The sequence below is a fragment of the Schistocerca cancellata genome, chromosome 7 (genome assembly GCF_023864275.1).
Source record: "Schistocerca cancellata isolate TAMUIC-IGC-003103 chromosome 7, iqSchCanc2.1, whole genome shotgun sequence".
Classification (NCBI taxonomy): Eukaryota; Metazoa; Arthropoda; class Insecta; order Orthoptera; family Acrididae; genus Schistocerca; species Schistocerca cancellata.
The window spans coordinates 179473381-179497208 of NC_064632.1; the positions used below are offsets into that span (position 1 = coordinate 179473381).

The window sequence follows — 23828 nt, forward strand, 5'->3', positions numbered from 1 at the left end:
TTTAGCCATTTTTTTTTTTTTTAAAGAACTATTTACACAACACTGACACTTTTTTTTTTTTTTTTTTTTTTACTCTCATGTTGTTTGTTTTTGTTCGTTGCATCTGCTCGGGGCGGACGTCGTAAGACATCCATTTATGTTCGTTGTTGATCGATTGACTCAGTTTTTTTTAGTACAGAGGGCATGTAACCCTCTGACCGGACACGCTGAGCTACCATGCCGGCAAAATTGTGCTGCCCCCTGTGAGAATCGAACTCACGACCCCTGGTTTACAAGACCAGTGCTCTAGCCATTAAGCTAACACAGCTCATCATTCAATAGATATCCCAGAGGATACCGACAAACCCTGTTGGTATGACTATGAATTATTCATGTTTCGTCGTAGTACAATAGGAAATAAACAATTGCCGCTGTTCTTATTGCGAAAAAGCGGTTATTGAGAATGATACCAACACCTTTCCTTGCTATCACCTGAATTAGGAGGCTTATTGCTTGTTTAGTTTAATTAATTAATAGAATATGAAGCAATTGGTATAAAGAATGCCTTTTCCAAACTTTCTATAAAAGAAAGTCTGCAATCAAGACATTGCTTTTGTTCAATTACTTTATTTATGACTGAACATTTCTAAAACTGAAGACACTCATCCATGCTCTGTACTGCATTCGAGCTCTGACAACGTCGTCCTCTGTTCATTGGCTGACTGTGTTTTGTGACGTCAGATGCGCAGAACGAACCTAAACTCGGTCGCCGTCGTCAATGACGCGCACTTTAGCTACAGGTCATCAATGAGCGCCAACACTGGCCGCCTGAGATCAACTTCACACAACAATTTACAACAGTATAGACAGGAATTTTTAAATCACACATGAAATGAGACAATTACCACACTTAAAATATTAAACTTAACCACTGAATTAATATAAAATGCCTTTTACAAGAAAATTCACCTGAGCTCTGGACTATAAGGCTAACCAAAGGCTGCGTTTTATTGGCAGGACACTTAGAAATGGTAACAGAACTACTAAGGAGATTGCCTTCACTACACTTGTCCGTCCTCTTTTAGAATTCTGCTGCGCAGTGTGGGATCCTTACCAGATAGGACTGACAGAGTACGTCGAAAAAGTTGAAAGAAAGGCAGCACGTTTTGTATTATCGCGAAATATGGGAGTGTGTGTCACAGAAATGATGCAGGATTTGGGCTGGAAATCATTAAAAGAAAGGCGTTTCTCGTTGCGACGGTATCTTCTCACGAAATTACAATCACCAACTTTCTCCTCTGAATGCGAAAATATTTTGTTGACACCGACCTACATAGGGATGAACGATCGCCACGATAAAATAAGGGAAGAGAGATATGAGTTCATTCTTTCCTCTCGCTATACGAGATTGGAATAATAGAGAATTGTGAAGGTGGTTCGATGAACCCTCTGCCAGGCACTTAAATGTGATTTGCAGAGTATCCATGTAGATGTAGATATGAGACTTTTAACCAACAAGTTGACAAACAATTAACATCACTTAAACTTTTTATGTCGGAACGCCTAAGAGTCATAATTTGTTGTTGGTGGTCATGGTTTGGCGTAGTTAACCGCTGGCGACCACTGCTGGGCTGGTGGTCAGTTTTTTGCTTCTCACGACAGCGGCTGAATGACGTTGCTTTGGCGGACACCTGTTAGGCGGGAGACTTCCGTTAGTGACAGTCCTTCTAGAGGTGAACTGACACACAAAGCGTTGCGACCTAAGCTTGAGGCACGTTCAGAGACTTAAGCATAGCCCCGTTAACGATTGGATAAAGAGCACCCTTTTCTGGACAGCAGTAAGACTGTAGGTTTACTTTTATCTCCGTTGCACTGAGGGGCTATACGAAGCCATCTCCAGTGCTGTAAGTAGTATTGAGATGAACGTTTCCGAACAGTAAGTAACCTGTTCTCCTCATGACGGTTTTTAAAAACTTATTTTGAACATTATTTTAGGGAGGCCATGGTTTGTCTCCTATAAATTCTGTTTTATAATTTGATTTAGCACAGAAGCCTTGTGTTTCACACTGTTAACAAAATGGATGTCAATTATTATTTGTTATTCCGTCTTCAGCTTACTGCATTTAAAGAGTGTTATTCACCAGTCACATTTCGCTTTTATTTATAAAACATCTTCTGCGGTCAGTTCTGGAAATATGGATACATAATATATTTACATTTTGTTATTTGTAGATTAAAAACGTTTCCTTATAAAATTGGCACATAGTTTACTTACGGTGATTTTCCTCTTGTTTACATATTCGACAAACCACTGCTTTTTCCTTCGTCGTTAGCGGAGATTGAGATCCGCCGTTTAACCTAAATGGAAATACATACATATTATAGAAACGTATGTAAGTATGTATGGATGTACGTTTCATATGTTATTCTAAGACACTGGACTGGTTTCAACCAAACTAGGTACACACATCACTTACTGTCTGGAAAGAGTCGCTGTGGAGGTAGATATATCAAAGGGGTGAAAAGCAGTGTAGCCCATGATGCGCAAATATCCAAATTTATTCATCCAGTATTTGAGAATGAGTGCACTTGACGACTTGCTGTAAACTTTACACATAGTTTCATGCCTTTACACAACTTTTTCTCTCTAACAAACTCCACAAAATGATGAAAGACAAATAGTTTGTCGCGTACTACATTTTCGCTGTTCACCAGTAAAACTGCCACATGAAGCATGTGCTTTAATTTATTACTGCTTTACTACGAGTTACAGTTACTACACATTTTGCAAACAGTGTCACATATATCACTGAATGTATCAGACAAGTTAGTTTAATGTGCGACACATAGTTCGGCAATCATTGTGCGACAAATAGATTAGTAGTTACGTCATACACTTCGCGTGGAAATGAAACTGCAGATTGAAATTCGCTAGATATACAGATGAAATATGTGTGCAAATAGGCGTGAAATATGTTAATCGTATGTGAAGCCACTGGCAAAGAGCTCATCCTAAACCACTGGAAATATTTCAGCCAAATTTGGGACAGGATTTGAAAAATATACTGTGTGATGAGAATCACCAGCCACCTACTGGAGTGGGTGTGATAATGGGGAGAGAGAATGGAGAAGAGGAGATCGCATAGAAAGAGGGAGAGGGAAGACATGGACACAGATACGGGGGAGGAGGAGAACAACAAAAACATGGGATAGGGGAAATGGACAGCAAGAGGTGAGAGGATGAGATGGACAGCGAGGAGGAGATGGGAAGTGACAGAGGGAAGAAGAAATGAGAAGGAAAAGGGAGAGGAAGAGAACAGAGAAAAGGAAGAGTAGAACATGGACAATGAGAGAGGGGCAGATGGGAAAAGAAAGGAAAGAGGAAGGGATGTGTAGAGAGAGGAGGATAGAGGAGATAAACAACAAGAGGGGGAGGAGGAGAATGACAGAGAAAGGAAATAGGAAGACATGTGCAGCGAGAGGAGGATCGATGACATGAACAGCAAGAGGAGGAGGAGAAGATGGACAGAGACATGGAGGTGCAGAAATAGGGTGGAGAGGATGAGATGGAGAAACAAAGGCGAAGAGGAGATGTGTAGAGGGGAAGGAGCAGATGGACAGATGAGGGAGGAGCAGATGGACAGAGAGTTGGAGAGAAGCAGATGGATGAAGAGAAGTAGGAGGAGCTGAAAAATAGAGATATGCAGGAGGAGATGGACAGAGAGTGGGGGTTGGAGAGGTGGAAAGAAAGAGGGTGTGGATGAAATGGTTAAAGAGGGGGCAGAGGAGGAGATGGATAAAGGGAGGGGGAAGGAGGATATGCACTAATAGAAGACTGGAGTAAAGACGTACCTGGTCAGTGACAGGTAATCAGCTAGTTTTTTATAAAGTGACGTACCGCCCTTGCACCAAATGTTATTTCAAAAATTTTCCGAACACTTTACATGGCACGGAGTCACGCGTAGCGGCTGCGGGGTGGTTGGCAACACGGGACAGCGGAATAATGCAGTATTCTGGTGATGGGTAATGGTCCGCCTGTGATTGCCTAGACGCATACCGCTCTTCTGCGGCAGACACACACACACACACACACACACACACACACACACACACAGCGCATGATCACACTCGTGTGCGCGACTACGCCACAAAGGGCGGTGTACGAGTGGCGGATTTCCACGAAAAGCATCGACGCTGAAACAAAACTTTTTTTAAAACAAAGCCTGAATGGTGAAAAAAGCACACCAAGTCATAACGGTTCGGGACAATGCGGAAACTGCTGAGGTGTGTTTGTGCAGAGAAAGTGCTACGTGCTGCCAATTTCAGATGAACGTGGAAGCATCACACATTTTTTAAGTCTTTACTCTTTTACTTTGGAAATCCACGTCCACATACAGTCCTACTTCTTAAGGAACACTTCTGATAGATACAATTCGTTTGTGGAGATTTATTTATTTATATAAATCTTTTTCAGTACATATATTGTACACAGGATATTGGACAGAAAACCTTTTTAGCTTTTGGTTTTTCTAACGTGCAACATATATTATTAAAATTTTTATAATAAATTGAATCTATAAAGTTAATAATTACATATTTTTTAAAATACTGTATATTTATAACTTATTTCTGTAATTAAAGATACAACACATCAGGAGAATTCAACGGGAAATTGGTGTAAATACCACACTTTTTTGTCAGAACTAAATAAGACTTTTTCCGACGCAAAACGAACACACCTGACCACCTGCACGCTGCGGGAGTATTTGACGTGGCGCGTGGCCGTAGCAGAGTGCATACAGGGTAAACAGGAAGGAATGTAAAATAGCGTATTTTAGTGTAGCGCTAACGCCACAAATGGGTGGAACAAAGTGTGAAGTCTACGATAGGGGAACATTAGAACTGAGGCTGAGGCAGTGTTGTCAAAAACGTAGATGTGTCGGTCAAGGAAACAATATTTATAGAGGGAAACGAGAAGCGGATGGGAATTCCAAGAACGAATGTAACTTCAATACAAAAGGCGGCTACAGGCTTCCATCGTCGTGGATTCCCTCCTTCCAGGAGGTAAATACGCAGCCACGGTGCGCGAGGCATACAAACGAGAACAAGTAGCCACCTCTAGCGGCGCTACAACTGTATTCTGATAAGCAGTCCCTTCTCTTGCTCTTGCTGTTTCACCTTCTACCCATTGAATATGGCCCACCAGTTGTAACCGGAAGAATTCTGTCCTATAAAGCCACTGCATCAGCATAAGCGTGGGAAAACCTCATTTGCGAAGTGAACGCGACGCTCGTCATTACCAACATTCACCCAACGGCGAAAACCGGAAGACCCCAGCACAGGGGTCGAACCGTCGACAGTGTATAACAAATATGACGCGACCTGACTACCTTGATGATTTTAGCTTCAACACCTGAAAATTGTTTACCTCGTGTTAGGCTGCAGAGTGTCATAAAACAATTCATCCGAGTTCCGAAGAGTGAAGATAGAAACTTGGGGTCAGTCTTCAGTTACACATAGGACTATGAATTTTTTTCATAGCAACCACTCAATTAACAAGGTTATGTTTTTTATGACGATTAGGATCAAAGCTCTATTTATCTTTCAAAAACGCTCAGTGTGACCCACATGCAAGATACAGTATTACTTCACAAGATGTGGTGCAAGCTGTGTCATTAATCGAAGTACTGAGTGCGGCGACGGGACGCGCTCGTATTACATTTTCCAAACAGTATCATTTCACAACGTATGATGCAAGCTGTGACATAAATCGAAGTATTGAGCGCTGAGGCTCGAATAACATTTTCCAATAACAATATTATATTCCATATGTTTATTTAGCAATAAAATACTGTTATAGGGTCTATTTGGTGGAACAGTACTGTATTACACACAAGCAACGGAAAAGCTCTTAAATTATCGCTTTCGCCTGTGAGAGCGCAGCACTGTAAAGAAAGTGACTTTACTAGTGATTTTTTTCCTGATAGTAGACTTGTCTACGGGAGGACGTATTTCCAAAGGAGATGTACTTCTATTGTTAAGAAAGGACAGCTGCCATTGCTGCGAGATCAGAAAATATTATTGTTTGTCAATATATGCTCTTGTAAGAAGGTGAATATGTACTGTAATAGTATAGCACTGAGAAGAACGTTTGTATGAAATAATAGTTATCTGAAAAGGTAAAATTTTTCTCATTTCTGAAGTGAATATTTTGCTTATCTTTCCTCTCATAGTAATTACGATTCAAAGTGCAGGAAAACAGAAGACTTAGGATTTGGAATGCTAGGTTGTATTGTGCAATCCCTGTTTAATAACACTGTCTTTTGGAATGAATAGATTCAGTCTTGTGAAAAGCGAAATTTGTGGAACTTGTCCTGTCGACACAGACTATCATAGTTGTTCAGAATCGTATCCATCTGACTTGCTCTTCAATAATAGCGTCAAGAATTTTTCAGAGCTACATTATTACTCGGATCTTGAAAAGCTGTTTCTTACGCTGGCTGCTAAGAAGAACTTTAACATTGGGTGCGCTGGATTGCACTCCGGAGACGCTACGCATTACTGCAAAATTAATAATTTCCTCTTTATCAGCCAAGAAGACAGTAACTAAGATCCACAGCACTAAATATTTTATTTTTGATGAAAAGTCAATTTCAGTTTTCATATTCAAAAGTAACACCAAAAGACATATTTATTTACATCATTTAATACTAGGAAAGAAAGAGGATCTGGTAAGAGTAGGAAACAGTAGTTACAATCAATTTCGCAGCCGAAAGTTTCGAGGCTGCCTGTCTGTTCTTTTTGCTCTTATCAGGAATACTTAATAATTTTTCTGGTGGGCAGGGGAGGGTCATTAGAAAGACAAATACGATAAACTTTCAAACACAAACCACATCGTCTTTCGAGTAACACAGAGAGGGACTCTAATGTGCATAGAGAGAAATTACAATGGAAGTTCCACAGGGTTCGATCATTGGCTCACAACTGTTCTTCCTTTATGTTAACGACTTGCCATTTCGTTTGAATCAGGAAGCAGTATTAGACCTGCTTTCAGATGATACAAGCATTGTACAGAAGCCAGGCAAAGATGGATCGACAGAATAGATAGTAAATGATTTTTTTCTTTTTGCGAAAGTTGCTGAATGGTTTTGGAGGGAATACTCCAGCACGCGTCCCTCCTCAGTCCAAATTCCTATTAACATTTCAGCCCGCTACGTACAAATTTCCATCCGTTGCCTCAGTCCGCATGTATACATGACAGATGTTTGTGTCTCTGGAACCATATAGCTTCATGTGATTAAAGCACCTACACCTGGCTTTCAGGCAGGGTTCCCCGTCTCATTCGATGCCAAGGTGCTATGTCATTACTGTTGGAGAGCCTCTGCAGTCCTTTTCGAGTTCAGAGGAAATACCAACTGAGCTGAGATGTGAATTGGAATTGGATTGAGGAGCGAGGCGTGTTTGTGTAATCCGTGCATTTCTGCAAAGGCCCTGTGCGGGGGTGGCGTAGTGGTTAGTGGACCCGCATAGTGAGCGAGAGACTAGATTCCCGTCGGTATAAATTTTTATTCGTCGCTTCAATAAGCTTATATACATCTGATCCTGTAATTTATCTAAAACGCTGAACTGAATCTGACTAATCGACTTCAGTACGGCTTATCGCGGAATAAGTTTTAGTGATAATTTAAGAAAAATTTGTTCAGGTAGGTCAGCTATTCTCATTAATCATAGGAGGTGGAAGGACCGGTGGAAAGCACACATGCGAAAGGATAGCGAATCATACTCTATGAGAAAGGACATCTATTAACATGAAATATGCTCTCATCGAGTTAAGTCATAATATTAAAAAAGGGAAATTGCCTTAATATAATGGTTTCTTACGGTCTTGATTCCTTAACATCTTCTATGGACATTATTCTGTCAACAAGGGATCGTGCTATCTGAAAGATGGTGCACAGCTGCCCTTGTGAACATATTAAAAATCCACGCACCCGCTACAACAGTGGAAAGAAGACACGAAAGCATAAGTTCACAAAGATGTCCTATAAATTGCGAGTGGTTGCGTCAACCTCGTTTGAGACCATCCATTGCGCTCAAGACAATCTGTACAGGACAATGGAGAAATCCTAACAGGAACTGCTAGCAAAAAAACAAGTCATCCTCCAAAATCTAAGTTGAAACCGATGAAATTATGCACGTGAAACATAGTGACTTAACTCTATTGATAACTGAATTTAATTACATCATGCGGTACCCACATTACGAGACGGAACGATTAATTGGATTCTTAACAAAAACAGTTTATACTGAGTGTACCCGGAAGCAGAATACGTCACTCACCTCACGGTTATACCGCGACTCACTGGGACCAAAAATCCTCTAAAATGTCCCGGACGCCATGCTTTGGTGTAGTCTCGCCAAGTGTGGCTTACCGCCAGCCGGCCGTCACGAATAACGACCCTTTGTCGCCTAACGCCTCGCCCAGTCGGATGGGAGTTAAAAATGCCGGAGCCCGTTACTCTGCCACTGAGTTTGTTGAACAAAAGCCGAGCGAAGTTTCGATGGGAAAGTTTGCAGTTCGCATGTTGGTCTGACTGACTAAGCGCAACACGAAATTGTTAAAAAGAGAGGGACAATGTGTTGAGGCTGGTCTGTTTACACCGCAACCTAGTTTTGAAAGTTAACAATTCACTGGTCGTTCCCACACTTCTACAACAAGGACCAAGAAACCTATACCGGTCCTACGATCGTACGTACACTCTCAATTAACCACACGTTCAGGCAGCATAGAGCTAAGTGTGATCAGCTTGTCGGTAAAGGTTAATTAACATAGGATGCTGGTTCGAGATATAAGTAGTTCTTCTGCCAGGCATGATTGACGGATGAGCAAATAGCCGAACAGCAATCAGCAGAACCAGTACAAGCCGTGTTAATCAGTACAAACAAACGTTTTCATGAAAGATGGCTCAGACAGATGTCTTTACATTGTACAAACTGCACATTATGAGTCGATCATCTACGTCTACATGCATGCTCTACAAACAGTTGTGAAGTTCATGGAAGAGGTTCCTCAGCCTCGTACCACATGTTAGGTTTCCTTCCCATTCCGATTACACATGGAGCTTGAGAGGATGACTGTTTAAATGCCTCAGACGCACTGTAATTAGTCTTACATTCTTTTTGCAATCTCTATGGAAATGGGCTGTACTAAGCTGAAGTTTACCTTTTAGGTAGGCTTTTGCGAAATCATATTTCCAGCATTCCCATGTTGCCCGTTTTTGTATACACTAAGTATCCCTTATTTGTCCTATATGGTCACACACAGTAAAGCCGTACTCTACAATGAAACGCACAAGCGATTTGTAATAATATTCCTTGCAAACAAATTGGTTTTTTCCCGTAGCCGACCATAAATCGAAGTCTACCACCTGCTTTACCTACGATGGAACCTATGTGTTCATCCCATTTCATTCCACACAAAGAAAAGGAGTTACACCGAGGTAGTTGTATAAATTTACTGATTCGTATTTTGACTTCCTGATGTTGAACTTATAAGACAATAAAGGCTGTTTCGTCCTGCAAAGTGCACAATTTTACATTTTGTACATTTAAAGCAAGTTGTCAATCTCTGGGTTACTTCGAAATCTTATAAAGATCTGCATCGATATTGATGCAGTTTTTTTCAGACAGTACATCTTCAGAAGTTTTATGGTTAATACTATTGTGGTTTGCCCTTTTTTAATGTAAAAGTTGAACAGTAGGGTTCCAATGCACTTTCCCGGGGCACTCGTGAAGTTAATACTATATTTGTCGATCAAATCCGGTAAGAAATTTCGTTTCATTCCCCATATGATCGTACTTCCATTAACAAGCGTTGCTGAAGTACTGAGTCAAACGCCTTTCAGAATTCAGGAAATACTGTATCCATGTGATGACTGCCTCTTTGTTCTTACGGACTACATGTGAGAACAGCTTTGGTTGGGTTCGACATGGCCGATTTTTAGTGAATCCATGTTAGTTGATATAAGGAGATTATTATGTTATAGAAATATCATTATGTTTTGTTTGAAAATATTTTCTAATATTCTACAATAGAAAGACGTGAATTACATTAGTATTTTCCAATCACTTTTGCCACATTTCTCGTAGACGGGTGTGGCCCAACCAATGGCCTGATTTTGTGGGAATTATCGACTGTATACTATCGTTAAAAGTGGTGCTAACTCAACTGCAAATTGTTTATGTAACCTTACTGCGATTCCAATGACTCGTTGAGCTTTGTTTAACATCATCGATATCACCCGTTTCTCAACGTCTCTGACATTAATCTACATCACTTATCTTTGCAACTGTTCGGTAACTAAACTGTAACATTACTTTTGCATCTTTCTGTGTAAAAGGAAATTTGAAAACGGAAATCAGTATTTGGGCTATTGGTTTCCTACCCTCTATTTCGGTTCCTGACAGACATGAGTGTCTGAACAGGATTTTTGGTGCCACTAGCAGCGTTTACATATGTCCGGAATTTCTTTGGGCTTGTAAGAGACCTATCGATGAAATTCTGCTACGGTAGTCATTCAAGGCATTGTGTTTCTTACTCCTCGGCACTGGGAGGTTCAGCTCGATAGCTAAATACAGTGGGTCCAAAATTAAAGCAACAAACTGAAATTTTGCAAGGTTGAATTTACGTTGACGTAAAACAGAACAAACAGCTGACAGCAAAGTAGAACCAATGTAAAGAATACAAATGTAAAAACCTGCAACATGCATAACAGTAGATGAAAATGTTCTTCGTTTTTTTCCAACTTAAGCCGGCCGAAGTGGCCGTGCGGTTCTAGGCGCTACAGTCTGGAACCGAGCGACCGCTACGGTCGCAGGTTCGAATCCTGCCTCGGGCATGGATGTGTGTCATGTCCTTAGATTAGTTAGGTTTAATTAGTTCTAAGTTCTAGGCGACTGATGACCTCAGAAGTTAAGTCGCATAGTGCTCAGAGCCATTCGAACCATTTTTTCCAACTTAACAAATTTGCACACATGTTTCGACAACTGGTTAATGGGCTCCCTATGGGATGTGACCACCACTGGCAGCAGTACAGGCCTGACAAAGCCGAAGCATGCTGCGAGCAGCGTCATCAATGTCTTATTGAGGCAATAACGCCCGTTCTTCCTGCGGAAGTGCTCGCAAGTCTTGGACAGTGGTTGGTGGATGCTGACGTGGTGCTACCCGTCTCCGTAGTGCATCCCAGACATGCTCTACGGCATTGAAATAGGAAGGCGAGCAGGCCACGACATGCGTGCAGTATCTTCCGTTCCCAAGGAAACGTCAACCACTTGCGAGGATTATCGTCCTTCACGACGAAGTCTGGGCGCAAAGCACCTTGTAACAACCGTACATGGCGTATCAAGGCCTCATTACGATACCTGACAGCAGTTAAACATTTCCTATTCAACCGTGCAATTTCATGAAGAGTTGTTCGAGTGATCAACATAATCCCTGCCCACACCATTAGCAATCTACCTCGATATCGGTCTCTTTCCACAATTTTCGGGTCTCGAAACATTGCTCCATATTCACTTCAGACGCGAAACTGCTGAGAATCACTCTCCAGACCAAGTCGGCACTCATCTGTGTAGGCCCACTATTGGACTGTCCAGGTGGCATGTTGAAGACTCCTCTCTAGACATTCCCTTCTGTGAAGACGCGTCAGAGGCACACATATAGCAGGTCTTCGACAAGAAATGCCACTCTGTCGAATCCTTCTGTACACCGTTTACCTCGATACAACAGTTCCAGTGGATGCTGTGAGGTCACATGCAAGTTGCCGCACAGTATTAAGGCGGTACCGTCGTGCCCTTACAACCCAATAACGGTCCACTCTTTCTGATGTCACAAATGTTTGGCCATATCCTGATCTCTGGGATAGAGTTTCGGTCTGAACAAACCTCCTTCCATTCCTCCTATGCCCCACCACCCGAGAGAGTCTGGTAGGCATCTTCTCTGTCTTGCACTGTCTGTGACTGTGTCCACAGCGAGTGTGGGTGTGGGACTACCCGACAAACACTACGCCGTTTAATAGGTGCCCTGACGTCATCTTTGGCGTGGTTTTCCGTTGACCTAAATGTCATCTTCCGTGCAGAACATGGTTGTACGGACATCTGTTGACAGTTTGTTTGATTATATCGTGAATTAGACGCAGGATGGGGAAATAGCGGGTGGTTGCTTTAATTTTGGACACCAGTGTAGTTAATCATGGGACTGCAAAGTAAAACGTCGTTAGTTCAGTTGAAGTGGATTTTTTCACGTCTCGTAAGGACTTGTTAATGTGAATAATGACATTTAGGAATCCACATGAAATTGTAGGTACCCTAAAACTGGCTAGATAAGTCAGATTACTAGTCAGACGAAATCATTGGGATATCATCTCTAATAGAGCCATACCTCGAAAAACATTGTGATGTTCAATCCAACTTTCAGTTCGATGACATCTTTAACTTTTTTAGCAATGGAAAGATTAGAGATTATAAAAGAGGTAAATGACTCAAACCTGGGTTATACATGTAAAAATTTATTTAATATTGTAAATGTTCAGAAACATGTGTTATAACCTGTAATTCAGATGGAAAGACTGTCATAAAATGCTAACAGAAATATTTCTTGATCAAGAAGGTAACGACCGATCCTTCCACACCCACTAATTCGGAAAATGCCCAGTAAGAGAATGCAGTTCATAGCCTACAAACTCTAAACTGCGTGTTAGAATGTGTAAGAACTGAAGAGGGATATCATGTAGGTTAGACAAAATTATATATAGCAGAATAGTGCAGCTCAACGAGCAGTCTTTTTGTGTGATACAACTTGTGTATGTGGGATGTGTTACTCATTAAAGGTGTATATGTCAGTGTAACACTTGTTCGACTAGTGGACGTCTAATAGTTAAACATCAAGTGGATTTTAAGCCATATAAATAGCTCACATAAATCGAGATAGTATTCCTACAAATGATGGGTGTCTTTGTTGATAGACCACCAAAAAAACTATACAAATAGAAGTAAATGTGTGATGGAGAAAAGCTAGCGAGTTGGAAATTATTTGTAAGAACTCTCGACTATTACATATAACTTCACAACCATTTCGTTAAGAGGAACACACTCGAGTGCTTTAAGTACAAGTGTCTTCTAATTTCTTGCTCGAAGAACGCTGCCTGAACTTCTGAGCAGCGCAACACCTTGGACTGGCAGATTATGAATTCATTGGTAACCAAATGCGGCGATGCATGCAGCGGAGCATCGTCGAGGCTGATGGTGGCGATCTTGTCGTGTTGTAGATATTTGCGTAGGATTAAATGCGGCCACTAATACCACGCCACAGGCCACAAACGATTAGCCACGGATAATTACGATCCACAGTGTACGCGGAGCTACGTTTCTGTCCCTTGCGGATGCATGAGACGAACGCATACGGGATTACGACGCTATTTCTAGAGGTGAGAAAAAAAATAGCCGAGGCTCTTTCACAAAATTGCAAATAACTCTTGGTCTTTTATTTATGTAGAGAAGTCACGCGATATTGTGGGCGTTACCCCTAAAATCTAGGTCAGGGACAATCGAGATATACAGGCAAAATATCCGGGAGGGAAAGGAACGCTGAGTTAACAGTTACTGCTATCAGCTGCCGTTAGCCACGCGGCCGCCAATTGGTCCCTTTGGGGAGTTGAGTACTTGTCAGCTGATTTCATTTCTTATTCCACAGGTTTCTCAGTCACTCATTCCAAGAGATGTGATACTCCTCTCTGCTGAGCTGGCTAGAGCCTTAGTAATACAAGGATTACTGCCAAGTTACAAGAAATGGTGCGAACACGTGAATTCAGCAAAAGGGAAAGTAAACAGAAAACTTAAATTTGTGGGAAGTGTTCTAGGAACAATAGCGGTGTTACCCTAAAGGAAGTCGCATATAGGATACTGATGCAAACAGTTCAGTAGTACTGCTCTAGCACTGGGTAACTGCTCTGTAGGCATAACAGCAGATTCTAGCTAGTTAAAAGACTCGTTGCTGGAATTTTAACAAGACAGCGTGGCCTATAGCAAAGTGTGTCTAGAAGACCACAAGTAAATGGGGACTTTTGGAGGAAGTGTGACAATGTTATCGGGAAACTTGTTTTGGGAAATTCAGGGACCCAGTATTTCAGGAGAGTTATGCATCAATTCTACTGGCTTCATTGTACAAATAGCGGGGCTGCAGGTGAGAGGGGGGCAACGTAAATAAGGCAAGAGAGAGTGGAGGAGGGGGTAGACAGAAAGATCATCCAGCCACCCTCTATGACTAACATTGCCGAATCAAGATTAACATGACAAACCGTGAAAATATGCAGTAAAGACACGAAAAAAGAAGAAGATTTAGTTATTCATTGAGTTACTAGTTCTGTACATCAAATCCACGATAACCGTTGCAACGTGTCAACAGAACAAACGTAGAACATTTATACAGAACTAAAAATATATAATAAAATGACTTAAAATAATAGTTACGTGTTTGCATCACGGCGACATACAGTCTCTTAAATGACTATCTCTGCTCAAGTATTCCTTTGTGCTTAAGGAGTTTTTAAGAAGGAAGCTCCTTTATGTGCATTTGAAAACATTTCTACTATCTGTCAGACATTGTATTTCCACGGATAGCTTGTTTAAGAGCTTTATAAATTATATTTCACCCCTCTCCGTACCAAAGTTAAATGTATCAAAGGGTAATTCAGATCATATTTCCTTCTGGTGCTATACCGTGAACATCTCCGTTATTCACTAACTTAGACCAATTGCTGATAATAATGATAACAAATTTCATCAGTGAATAAATCTGCTGAGTTTCTGTGGTTAATATGCCCAGTTGCTTAAAGTGATGCCCGCAAGGTATACGTCTGTGAACCCCCTATGTAGTTCTATTTACTTTCTTTTGCACAATGAATATTTTTGCCTAACTGAGGAGTTATATCACACGACATTAATGAATCAAAATATGTTAGCTTACTGACTTCTATATCTCCAAAGTTGGCAGTTATTCTTATGGCAAAAGTAACCAGCTGGTAGAAGGTCTAATAGGCCTATAGGCCTACAGGCCTATGGTAAGGTGACGTGATGGTTAGCACATCTGCCTACTGCGCAGGAGAACTGGCTTCGAATTTTGGGCTTGGTGAAAATTTTAATTTTTTGTTTCAGTATGCATGTAAACGTCATGTCATAGATGTTTGTAACTTTCATTTGATGATAGGCTCAGACATTCATTTGATGATAGGCTCAGACATCACTATATTTTTTACCGGCTTCAGAAGACATTGCACTCAAAATCCGTGGATTTACCAATAGAGAGGCACTGCCTGCTCTTGATAGGAAGCACAGTGGCACAGTAGCACCCCATTCATTTGACGTGGCGAAAGGTGTAGTCTGTACATGGAATAGTGCTAAAGTTCAGTGAGGTTAAATCGAATTAAAAGAACAACTGAATCTTTTAAAGTATGTTGTTCAAAGTCAGTAAACAGTTTTGAGGTTTCCAGAATGAAATTTCACTCTGCAGCGGAGTGTGCGCTGATAGCCGGCCGGAGTGGCCGCGCGGTTCTAGGCGCTACAGTCTGGAACCGCGCGACCGCTACGGTCGCAGGTTCGAATCCTGCCTCGGGCATGGATGTGTGTGATGTCCTTAGGTTAGTTAGGTTTAAATAGTTCTAAGTTATAGGGGACTGATGACCACAGCAGTTAAGTCCCATAGTGCTCAGAGCCATTTGGACCATTTTTTTGTGCGCTGATATGAAATTTCCTGGCAGATTAAAACTGTGTACCCGGCGGAGTCTCGAGCTCTGGACAAGTTCTGTAAGCTTTCGAAGGTAGGTGACGAGGTACTGGTGGAAGTGAAGCTGTGAGGACGGGTCGTGAGTCGTGCTTAGGCAGCTCAGTTGGTAGAGCACTTTCCCACGAAAGGCAAAGTTCTGGAGTTCGAGTCTCGGTACGGCACACAGTTTTAATAATCCAGCAAGTTCCATATCAGCGCACACTCCGCTGCAGAGTGAAATTTCATTCTGGACACGTCCAACAGTCTCCGGCAATGCAGTATCCCTTGTTCCAGGAGTGTTAGTTCTGCGAAGGAGAGCTTCTGTGAAGCTTGGAAGGTAGGTGACGAGGTAATGGCGGAAGCGAAGCTGTGAGGGCAGGTCATGGTTCAAATGGCTCTGAGCACTATGGGACTTAACTTCTGAGGTCATCAGTCCCCTAGAACTTAGAACTACTTAAACCTAACTGACCTAAGGACATCACACACATCCATGCCCGAGGCAGGATTCGAACCTGCGACCGTAGCGGTCGCGCGGTTCCAGACTGTAGCGCCTAGAACCGCTCGGCCAGACTGGCCGGCAGCAGGTCATCGGTCGTGCTTGGGTGCTCAGTTGGTAGAACACTTGCCCACGAATGGTAAAGGTTCCAAGTTTGGGTCTCGGCCCACTACACAGTTTTAATCTGCCATATGCCGTGGTCTGCAGCCTACAAATGTCTTCTCGTAGCACTTCGTGGAGCAGGTTCAGAGGCTCCGCTTTGTGAAGAAACCAGTGGTGGCTCTAAAGCGGTGTCGCCGCCAGCCGGCAAGACGAGCGGGTGGCTGCGGCCAGCATCTAATGCGAGGGCCCGCCCCGTTAACTGCGCGGCCGCTGCCAAAGCTATCAGTGCGGCCCAAACAGTCCCTGGCGAAATCAAACAAGCCGGACCCTCCGCCCTGCTCTCCTCCCACCCCGAACCCAAGACGGCGACACGGCAACGGCAGAACTTGGAGCTCACACTGGGTTTCGTAACAGATCAAAAATACTCAGTGAGGGAATCGTTAATTGTGGAAAACACTAAACATTGCGTTGAAAAATTACGTCACTCCAGAGATAAGACTGTAGCGCCAATAAAGAAAATAATTTTTGCACAGTGTATTTATTTTGTTGACGCTGCGATACTTCCTTACATATCGGGTAAGTTGTAAGGTGCTTAAAATATTATCAGGAAGGCAAAGAGTATGTGGTATACAAATAGAATAGCTAACTCACAGGATAAAATTAAAACCATGTGGTGTTTTGTGAAGGAAGTGTCTGGTCAGCAGCACAAGGTCGACGATATAAAGTCAGTTCGCAGTAAAAATATTTCTGTTACTGATAAATCAGATATATGTACAGTATTTAACAATCATTTTCTGAGCATTGCTGGTGTATCAAATAAAAATTTAATTTCTACAGGAAATCATATAACTTTCTTGGCAAATGCCTTTCCGAGACTGATGTCTGAAATACTCCTCTGTGATACAGACAGGAGGGAGATCGAGTCAATAATTAAATAACTGAAGACTAAAGACTCTTATTGTTGTGATGGAGTGTCTAGCAGAATATTAAAGTACTGTGCTGCACATGTTAGCCCTGTATTTAGCCATATTTGTAATTTTTCCTTTAGGAATGGTCAGTTTCCTGAGCGATTAAAGTGCTCAGTAGTAAAGCCGCTTTATAAAAAGGGAGAAAGGGATAATGTAGATAATTTTAGACCTATTTCTATGCCATCAGTGTTTGCAAAAGTTATTGAAAAGGCTATGTATGTAAGGATAATTGATCATTTTATATCACACGATTTGCTATCAAATGTACAGCTCGGCTTTAGAAGTCGTTAACAACTGAAAATGATATATTCTCTTTTCTCTGTGAGGTACTGGATGGGTTAAAACGTTTCGAACGCTTTGCATATGTTTTAACTAAGGCATTTGATTGTGTTGATCACAAAATATTGCTCTAGAAGTTGGACAATTTCGGAATACGGGGAGTAACTCACAATTGGTTCACCTCTTACTTTAGCAACAGGCAGCAAAAGGTCATTATTTACAATGTTGATAACAGCTGTGATGTGGCGTCTGAGTGGGGTACTGTCAAGTGGGGGGTGCCACAGGGATTAGTGTTGGGGCTACTCCTGTTCCTTATTTATATAAGTGATATGCCCTCTAGTATTACAGGTAAGTAAAATATTTCTCTTTGCTGATGACACTAGCTTGGTGGTAAAGGACGTTGTGCGCAACATTGTCTCGGTTTCAAATATTGCAGTACATGACCTCAGTTCATGGTTTATAGAAAATAATCTAACGCTAAATCACACTAAGACTCAGTTTTTACAGTTTCTAACACACAATTCAACAAAACCTGACATTTTAATTTCACAGAACGGGTATATGATTAGTGAAACTGAACAGTTCAAATTTCTAGGTGTTCAGATAGATAGTAAGCTGTCGTGTGAAGCCCACGTTCAGGATCTTGTTCAAAGACTTAATACTGCCATTTTTACTATTCTAACTGTATCAGAAGTGAGTGATCGTTCGATACGAAAATTAGTCTACCTTAGTTATTTTCATTCGCTATTGTCATATGGTATTATATTTTGGGGTAACTCTTCCCATTCTAAAAGGATATTTTTGGTTCAGAAACAGGCGGTTCGGGCAATCGAGGGTAGGAAACCAAATAGCACAAATACTGATCCCAGTTTTCAAATTTCCTTTTACATAGAAAGATGTAAAGGTAACGCTGCAGTTTGGTTCTCGAACAGTTGCACTTACTTTACTTTTTCGTGTCCGGAGATTTGTTTCAAAGCCTTTCAGCCCAATGTAGGGCCAAGTCCAATGTTTCTCTCTTCTCAAGCCATAGTTCGTCAAGGGTACACCTTGTGGGGCAGATGGAACACTGTAGAAGGTGTTCCATACCCTGAACTTCACCACAGTCGCATTTGTTGTCTCCTTCGTCCTTGAAGCCCCATTTGACTAGGTTTGTTTTAACTGGTGCTACGCCTGTTCTGATGCGGTTCAGTGTTCTCCAAATCTTCCAGCTTGATGTACTGCCGCTGGGTATTTCTCGTGAGGCATGGTAGTCCGTCGGAGGCTCGTTCAATTCACTAGTGAGAAATCTCTTGCGGGATTTAAGTCTGCTACGTCCACATGATGAACCATGCAGCGCGTGGCGCTTGTCGAAAATCTGTTTAAATTTTTCTGTATGTTCGTGCGCAATTCTTCGGGATTTAGGAGATGAGAATCCAGCTGCTTTGTATATTTTCCCAAGTGGAGTGGGTTTCATGCATCCTGTTGTTAGCCTGCATGTTTCATTAAGGACTGTGGTGACTTTCTTGGTGTTTGGATCGGGACCATACAGGGCATGCATATTCTGCCGTGGAGAAGCAAAGTGCTTGAGCAGTTGTTCATAATACAGTCGGACTAGCTCCCCATTTACTATTGGTCAGTTTTCTTAAAATATTGTTCCTGGCAGCAACTTTTTGGCAGGTTTTCTCACAGTGATATCTGTACGTCAGTGATCTATCCAGCACGACACCAAGGTATGATGGTTTGTCCGTATGGTCCAGTTTGTTGCCATTCGAGGTGACGTTCAGCTTCCTGTTTGCCTGTTTTGTGCGGAGGTGGAAAGCCCTAACCTGTGTCTTAGATGGATTTGGTTTGAGGGAGTTCTCTTTATAGTATTCAGACATTACGTGTAGCGAGCTTTCTAATTTCCCTTCTACTTCCTCGAAGCTATTTCCTTGCGCTGTAATGGCCAGATCGTCGGCATACAGGAAATGGGTAGTACGTTACGGTGTTGGTTGATCATTGGTGTATAGGTTAAATAGTAGGGGGGCCTGCACACTGCCCTGGGCGAGAACATTCTTTTGTCGACGCCATCGGCTTTTTTTTCCGTTCAGCATTACATAGAACTGTATGTTTTGCAGCAGAGATTCAATGATTTTTGTGAACTGATGATCCTTAAATGTACAGTACAGTTTTTCCATGAGCTTTCTGTGGTTGACGGTGTCGTATGCAGAACTTAAGTCCACCAATGCTACACCTGTTATTTGTTTTCAAACCCTTCCCCTATGTGTTCTGTGAGTGCTAGGATTTGACTGGTGCATGATTTCCCGGGTCTGAATCCTGCCTGTTGGGGTAAGAGCTTTTGGTCTGCGATATTTGCTATGCGGTTTAGGATTATTCGTTCGTACAGTTTGTACAGATGGCACAGGCGTGCTATTGGGCGGTAGTTCTTCGGTTGACCTGCGTCTTTGCCAGGTTTTAGTAGCGCCACCACCTTTGATTTCCTCCACATATAAGCAATGATTAAAGAGCTGCAGGATCCATTGCTTGGCACAGTTGCAAAGATAAGTGATGTAAGTTCGTGTCAGAGACATTGAGAAACGGGTAATATCGGCGGTGTTAAACAAAGCTCAACGATTCGCTGTAAGGTTACATAAACAATTTGCAGTTGAGTTAGCACCACTTTTGATGATACTATACAGTAGATAAATCCAACAAAATCACGCCATTGGTCGGGAAAAGTACCTCCTGTCGACCTCTGTTTACGAGTCTGGGTATTTTCACATTGGCCTCTCAATACGTATATTCCTTATTGTCGTTTCTTGTTACCAATATTAGTTTATTCCCAAGAATAAGGAACTTTCAGTCGGTTAATACTCGGCAGAAATCAAACCTGCATTTAGATCGGACTTCCTAACTCTTGTCCAAAAAGGTGTGCAGTATATTGCAGCATCCATTTTCAATAAGGTGCCACTCGAATACAAAAATCTTAGCAGTAATCCACGCGCTTTCAAATCGAAACTGAAGAGTTTCCTCATGGGTCACTCGTTCTATTCTGTCGAGGAGTTCCTTGAAAAATTAAACTGATTTTTATTGTATGGCTGATAGCGTTTACTTAAACTTATGGACTGACTTTTTCAAGATTCATGAACATTTATTTTATCTGTTATTATGTTTATGTTGTAATTTCATGTACTGACACGTTCCATGACCTTGGAAATTTGCTCCTCAATTTGTTCCTACGGAACTTGACGAGTAAATAAAAAAATTAGTAAAAAATCGTATGCTAGCAGAAGCCGACCTCGGGACGACCAGTTAGGGTTCAAGAGAAATGTGGCCACAAGCTAGGTAATAGTGATCCAAAACCTTTTGCAAGGAGATAGGTCATAGGAAGGCAAACCTACGTTTATAGTACTTTTAGACTAAGAGAAAGCCTTTAACAATGTTGACTGGAATACACTCTTTGAAATTCTGAAGGTAATATGGGTAAAATACAGGGAACAAAAGTTTGTCTACAACGTACACAGAAGACAAGACTGCACTTGATGGGCATGAAAGGGAAATACTGTTTCAGAAGGGAGAGAAGGGTGTAGCCTATTCCCGATGCTATTCAATCTATACACTGAGCAAGCATTAATGGAAACCAAAGAAAAATTTGGAGAAGGAATTAATATTCAGAGAGAAGAAATGAAAACTTTGAAGTTTGCAGAAGACATTTTAATTCTGGCGGACACAGAAAAGGGCGAGTCTTGAAGTGAGGATATAAGATGAACATGAACGGAAAAAAAAGGATGATGGAATGTAGTCAAATTAAATCAGGTGATGCTGAGGGAATTAGATTAGGAAAGAAGAGAGTTGAGGTAGGATATGAGTTTTGTTATGTGGATTGCAAAGTAGCTGATGCTGGTCGAAGTAGAGAGGATATGAATTGTATACTGGCAATGACCCGAAAAGGAGAAAGGAAATTTGTTACCATCAAATGTAAATTTAAGTTAAGGAAATGTTTTCTGAAAGTATTTGTAGGGAGTGTAGCAATGTATGCAAGTGAAACATGGACGATAAACAGCTTATATAAGAAGAGTTTTAAACATGGTGTTACAGAGAAATAATGAAGATATGGAGGGTAGATTCCGTAACTAACTAGGAGATACTGAATAAAATTGGAGAAAAAGGAAATTTGCGATACAACTTGATTAAAGGAAGGGATCGGTTGATAGGCCATATTCTAAGAGAAGGAATCATTGAATTATTGATAGTATGGAGGCAAGTGTGGTGGATAAAAATTATGGAGGTAGATCAAGGTTCAAATGGATGTAAGTAGCAGTAGTTATTCGGATATGAAGAGGCTTGCGCAGCATAGAATAAGGTTGAGAGCGATATCAAACTACTGTTTGGACTGAAGGCAACAACAAAAATAATGACGGAAACAACATACATTGTGTGCCATTAACAGCAAAAACTAACGTGGATGGAAGAATTCGCTGATGGAAGGGAAATCGTGTTAGTAAACGTGGGTCTGCAAACGAACGGTTTGCAGGACAAACGGGAATGTGTGGCTAAGAGTCGTCACTGACTTCAGTACGAAATGTTAGCCCTGGTAGTACAAATGTGTAGGGAATGTAAACTTTCCAGTTCAATTTCCAGCTAAACTCAAACATGAACGTAAACTCTATTACTGTTCATGAGTCACCACATCTGGAACATTTCTTATTGAATGGCTGGGAGTATAAGTGATCGACTCGTTGATTCACACATAATTCCAAGAAACGTTAATGGGTGAAGGTACCTTCGGTTTCTGCGGTGGCATCTTCCAGGCTTGCTTGACGATGATCCGTTTGTGGAACCTTGGGCCTTGGGGAATGCTGTAGAGGCACCACGGGACACCAGCACATTTGGTGCTGGCGTTACGTGACGCTCGTTGAAGTTCGTCATTTATCCATTCACTCAGTTTTTTTTTTTTTATTACAGAAGGCAGCTAACCCTCTGACCGAACACGCTGAGCTACCGTGCCGGCAGCCGTTAGGGCCCCTGAAGGACAAAGCGAGCGGTTCCTGCGACTTGGCCTCCATATTGCCTCAATCCTCTACATTTTTCTGTTTGGGGTCATCTTAAAAGTGAAATGCACAGCACTCCCGTTGAACGATTGAAAAAGTGGAACTGCGGACTGTACAGTATCGTCAACACTTATGAAATTATCTGGGAGGGGGGGGGGGGGGAGAGCGGAAGTACGGATGTCTTTGAAAGGATTCGTAACTTGCTGCAGAGACGAATGCAGTACTGCTCATAATGCTCCACCGCTCACATACAAATGTTACCATTCGGTAACATGGTACACATATTACGCTATTGTTCATTACAAATGAACACCAGGAAGGACAACAGATAATGAAATCTTATAATTACATGTTTCCCTGAGACATTTAAGTCGAGCAGAAGAAATGAATTAAAATTTGTGTTGCGGCTGGGACCAGAACCTGAGTCTTCTTAACTGATATGTAGAAATGCTGACCATTACACCACGACCGCACGACAGTCAACAATGCTGCACGAACTACTCAAGCTGAGTGTCCTCCCCAACACACACACTTCATATCTTTCTGCTTATTTTCTCTTACATTGTCACTAAGGTACAGGACTTCCCCAGTACGTCCAACGCTGGGCTGCTATTCCAATGTCGGAGAACCCTGGCAGTAGTGACAATGTAAGGGAAAATAAGCAGAAAGATATGAACTGAAGTTTGTGTGTTGGGGAGGGCACTTAACTTGTGTAGTCGTTCAAGATTGACAATCGTGCTGTGGTGGTGTAGTGGTTAGCGTTTCTGCCTACGACGTGAGAGGACCTGAGTTCGAATCCTGGTTGCCGCACAAATTTTAATTCATTTCTTCTGCTTCGATCGTTATCGTAAATACTGAAATTTACCTTACTGTGAGCGTTTACAAGCGTAGGTCGAATAAATTACGAAATCATGTAAAGGCTCGGCAGAGGAGTAAAAAGACTGTCCATTACGAGCATTATGTTTCGAAGTATTCGTTAAACATAATATTTTTCAAATCCACAATGAACATCAGGCAGCTCAAACAATTGAAATAATTGTTAAAATTACAACACATCAGCAAATAACCCTGAAAGTGATTTCAATGAACTTGTACTTTGAATTAAACAGTAATTGTTCTAATAGGACTGTCTCAAAAATCATTCCAAAGAGCTTTGCTAGTGGCTACCTTATGACTGA

General features: G+C 41.6%; 1 non-coding gene across 1 annotated transcript; it reads right to left on the reverse strand.

Moving 5' to 3' along the window:
• Nucleotides 1-234: 234 nt before the first annotated feature.
• Trnat-ugu (transfer RNA threonine (anticodon UGU)) lies at nt 235-307 on the reverse strand. The gene has a single exon. It is a non-coding gene; the product is annotated as a tRNA-Thr (tRNA).
• Nucleotides 308-23828: the final 23521 nt, after the last annotated feature.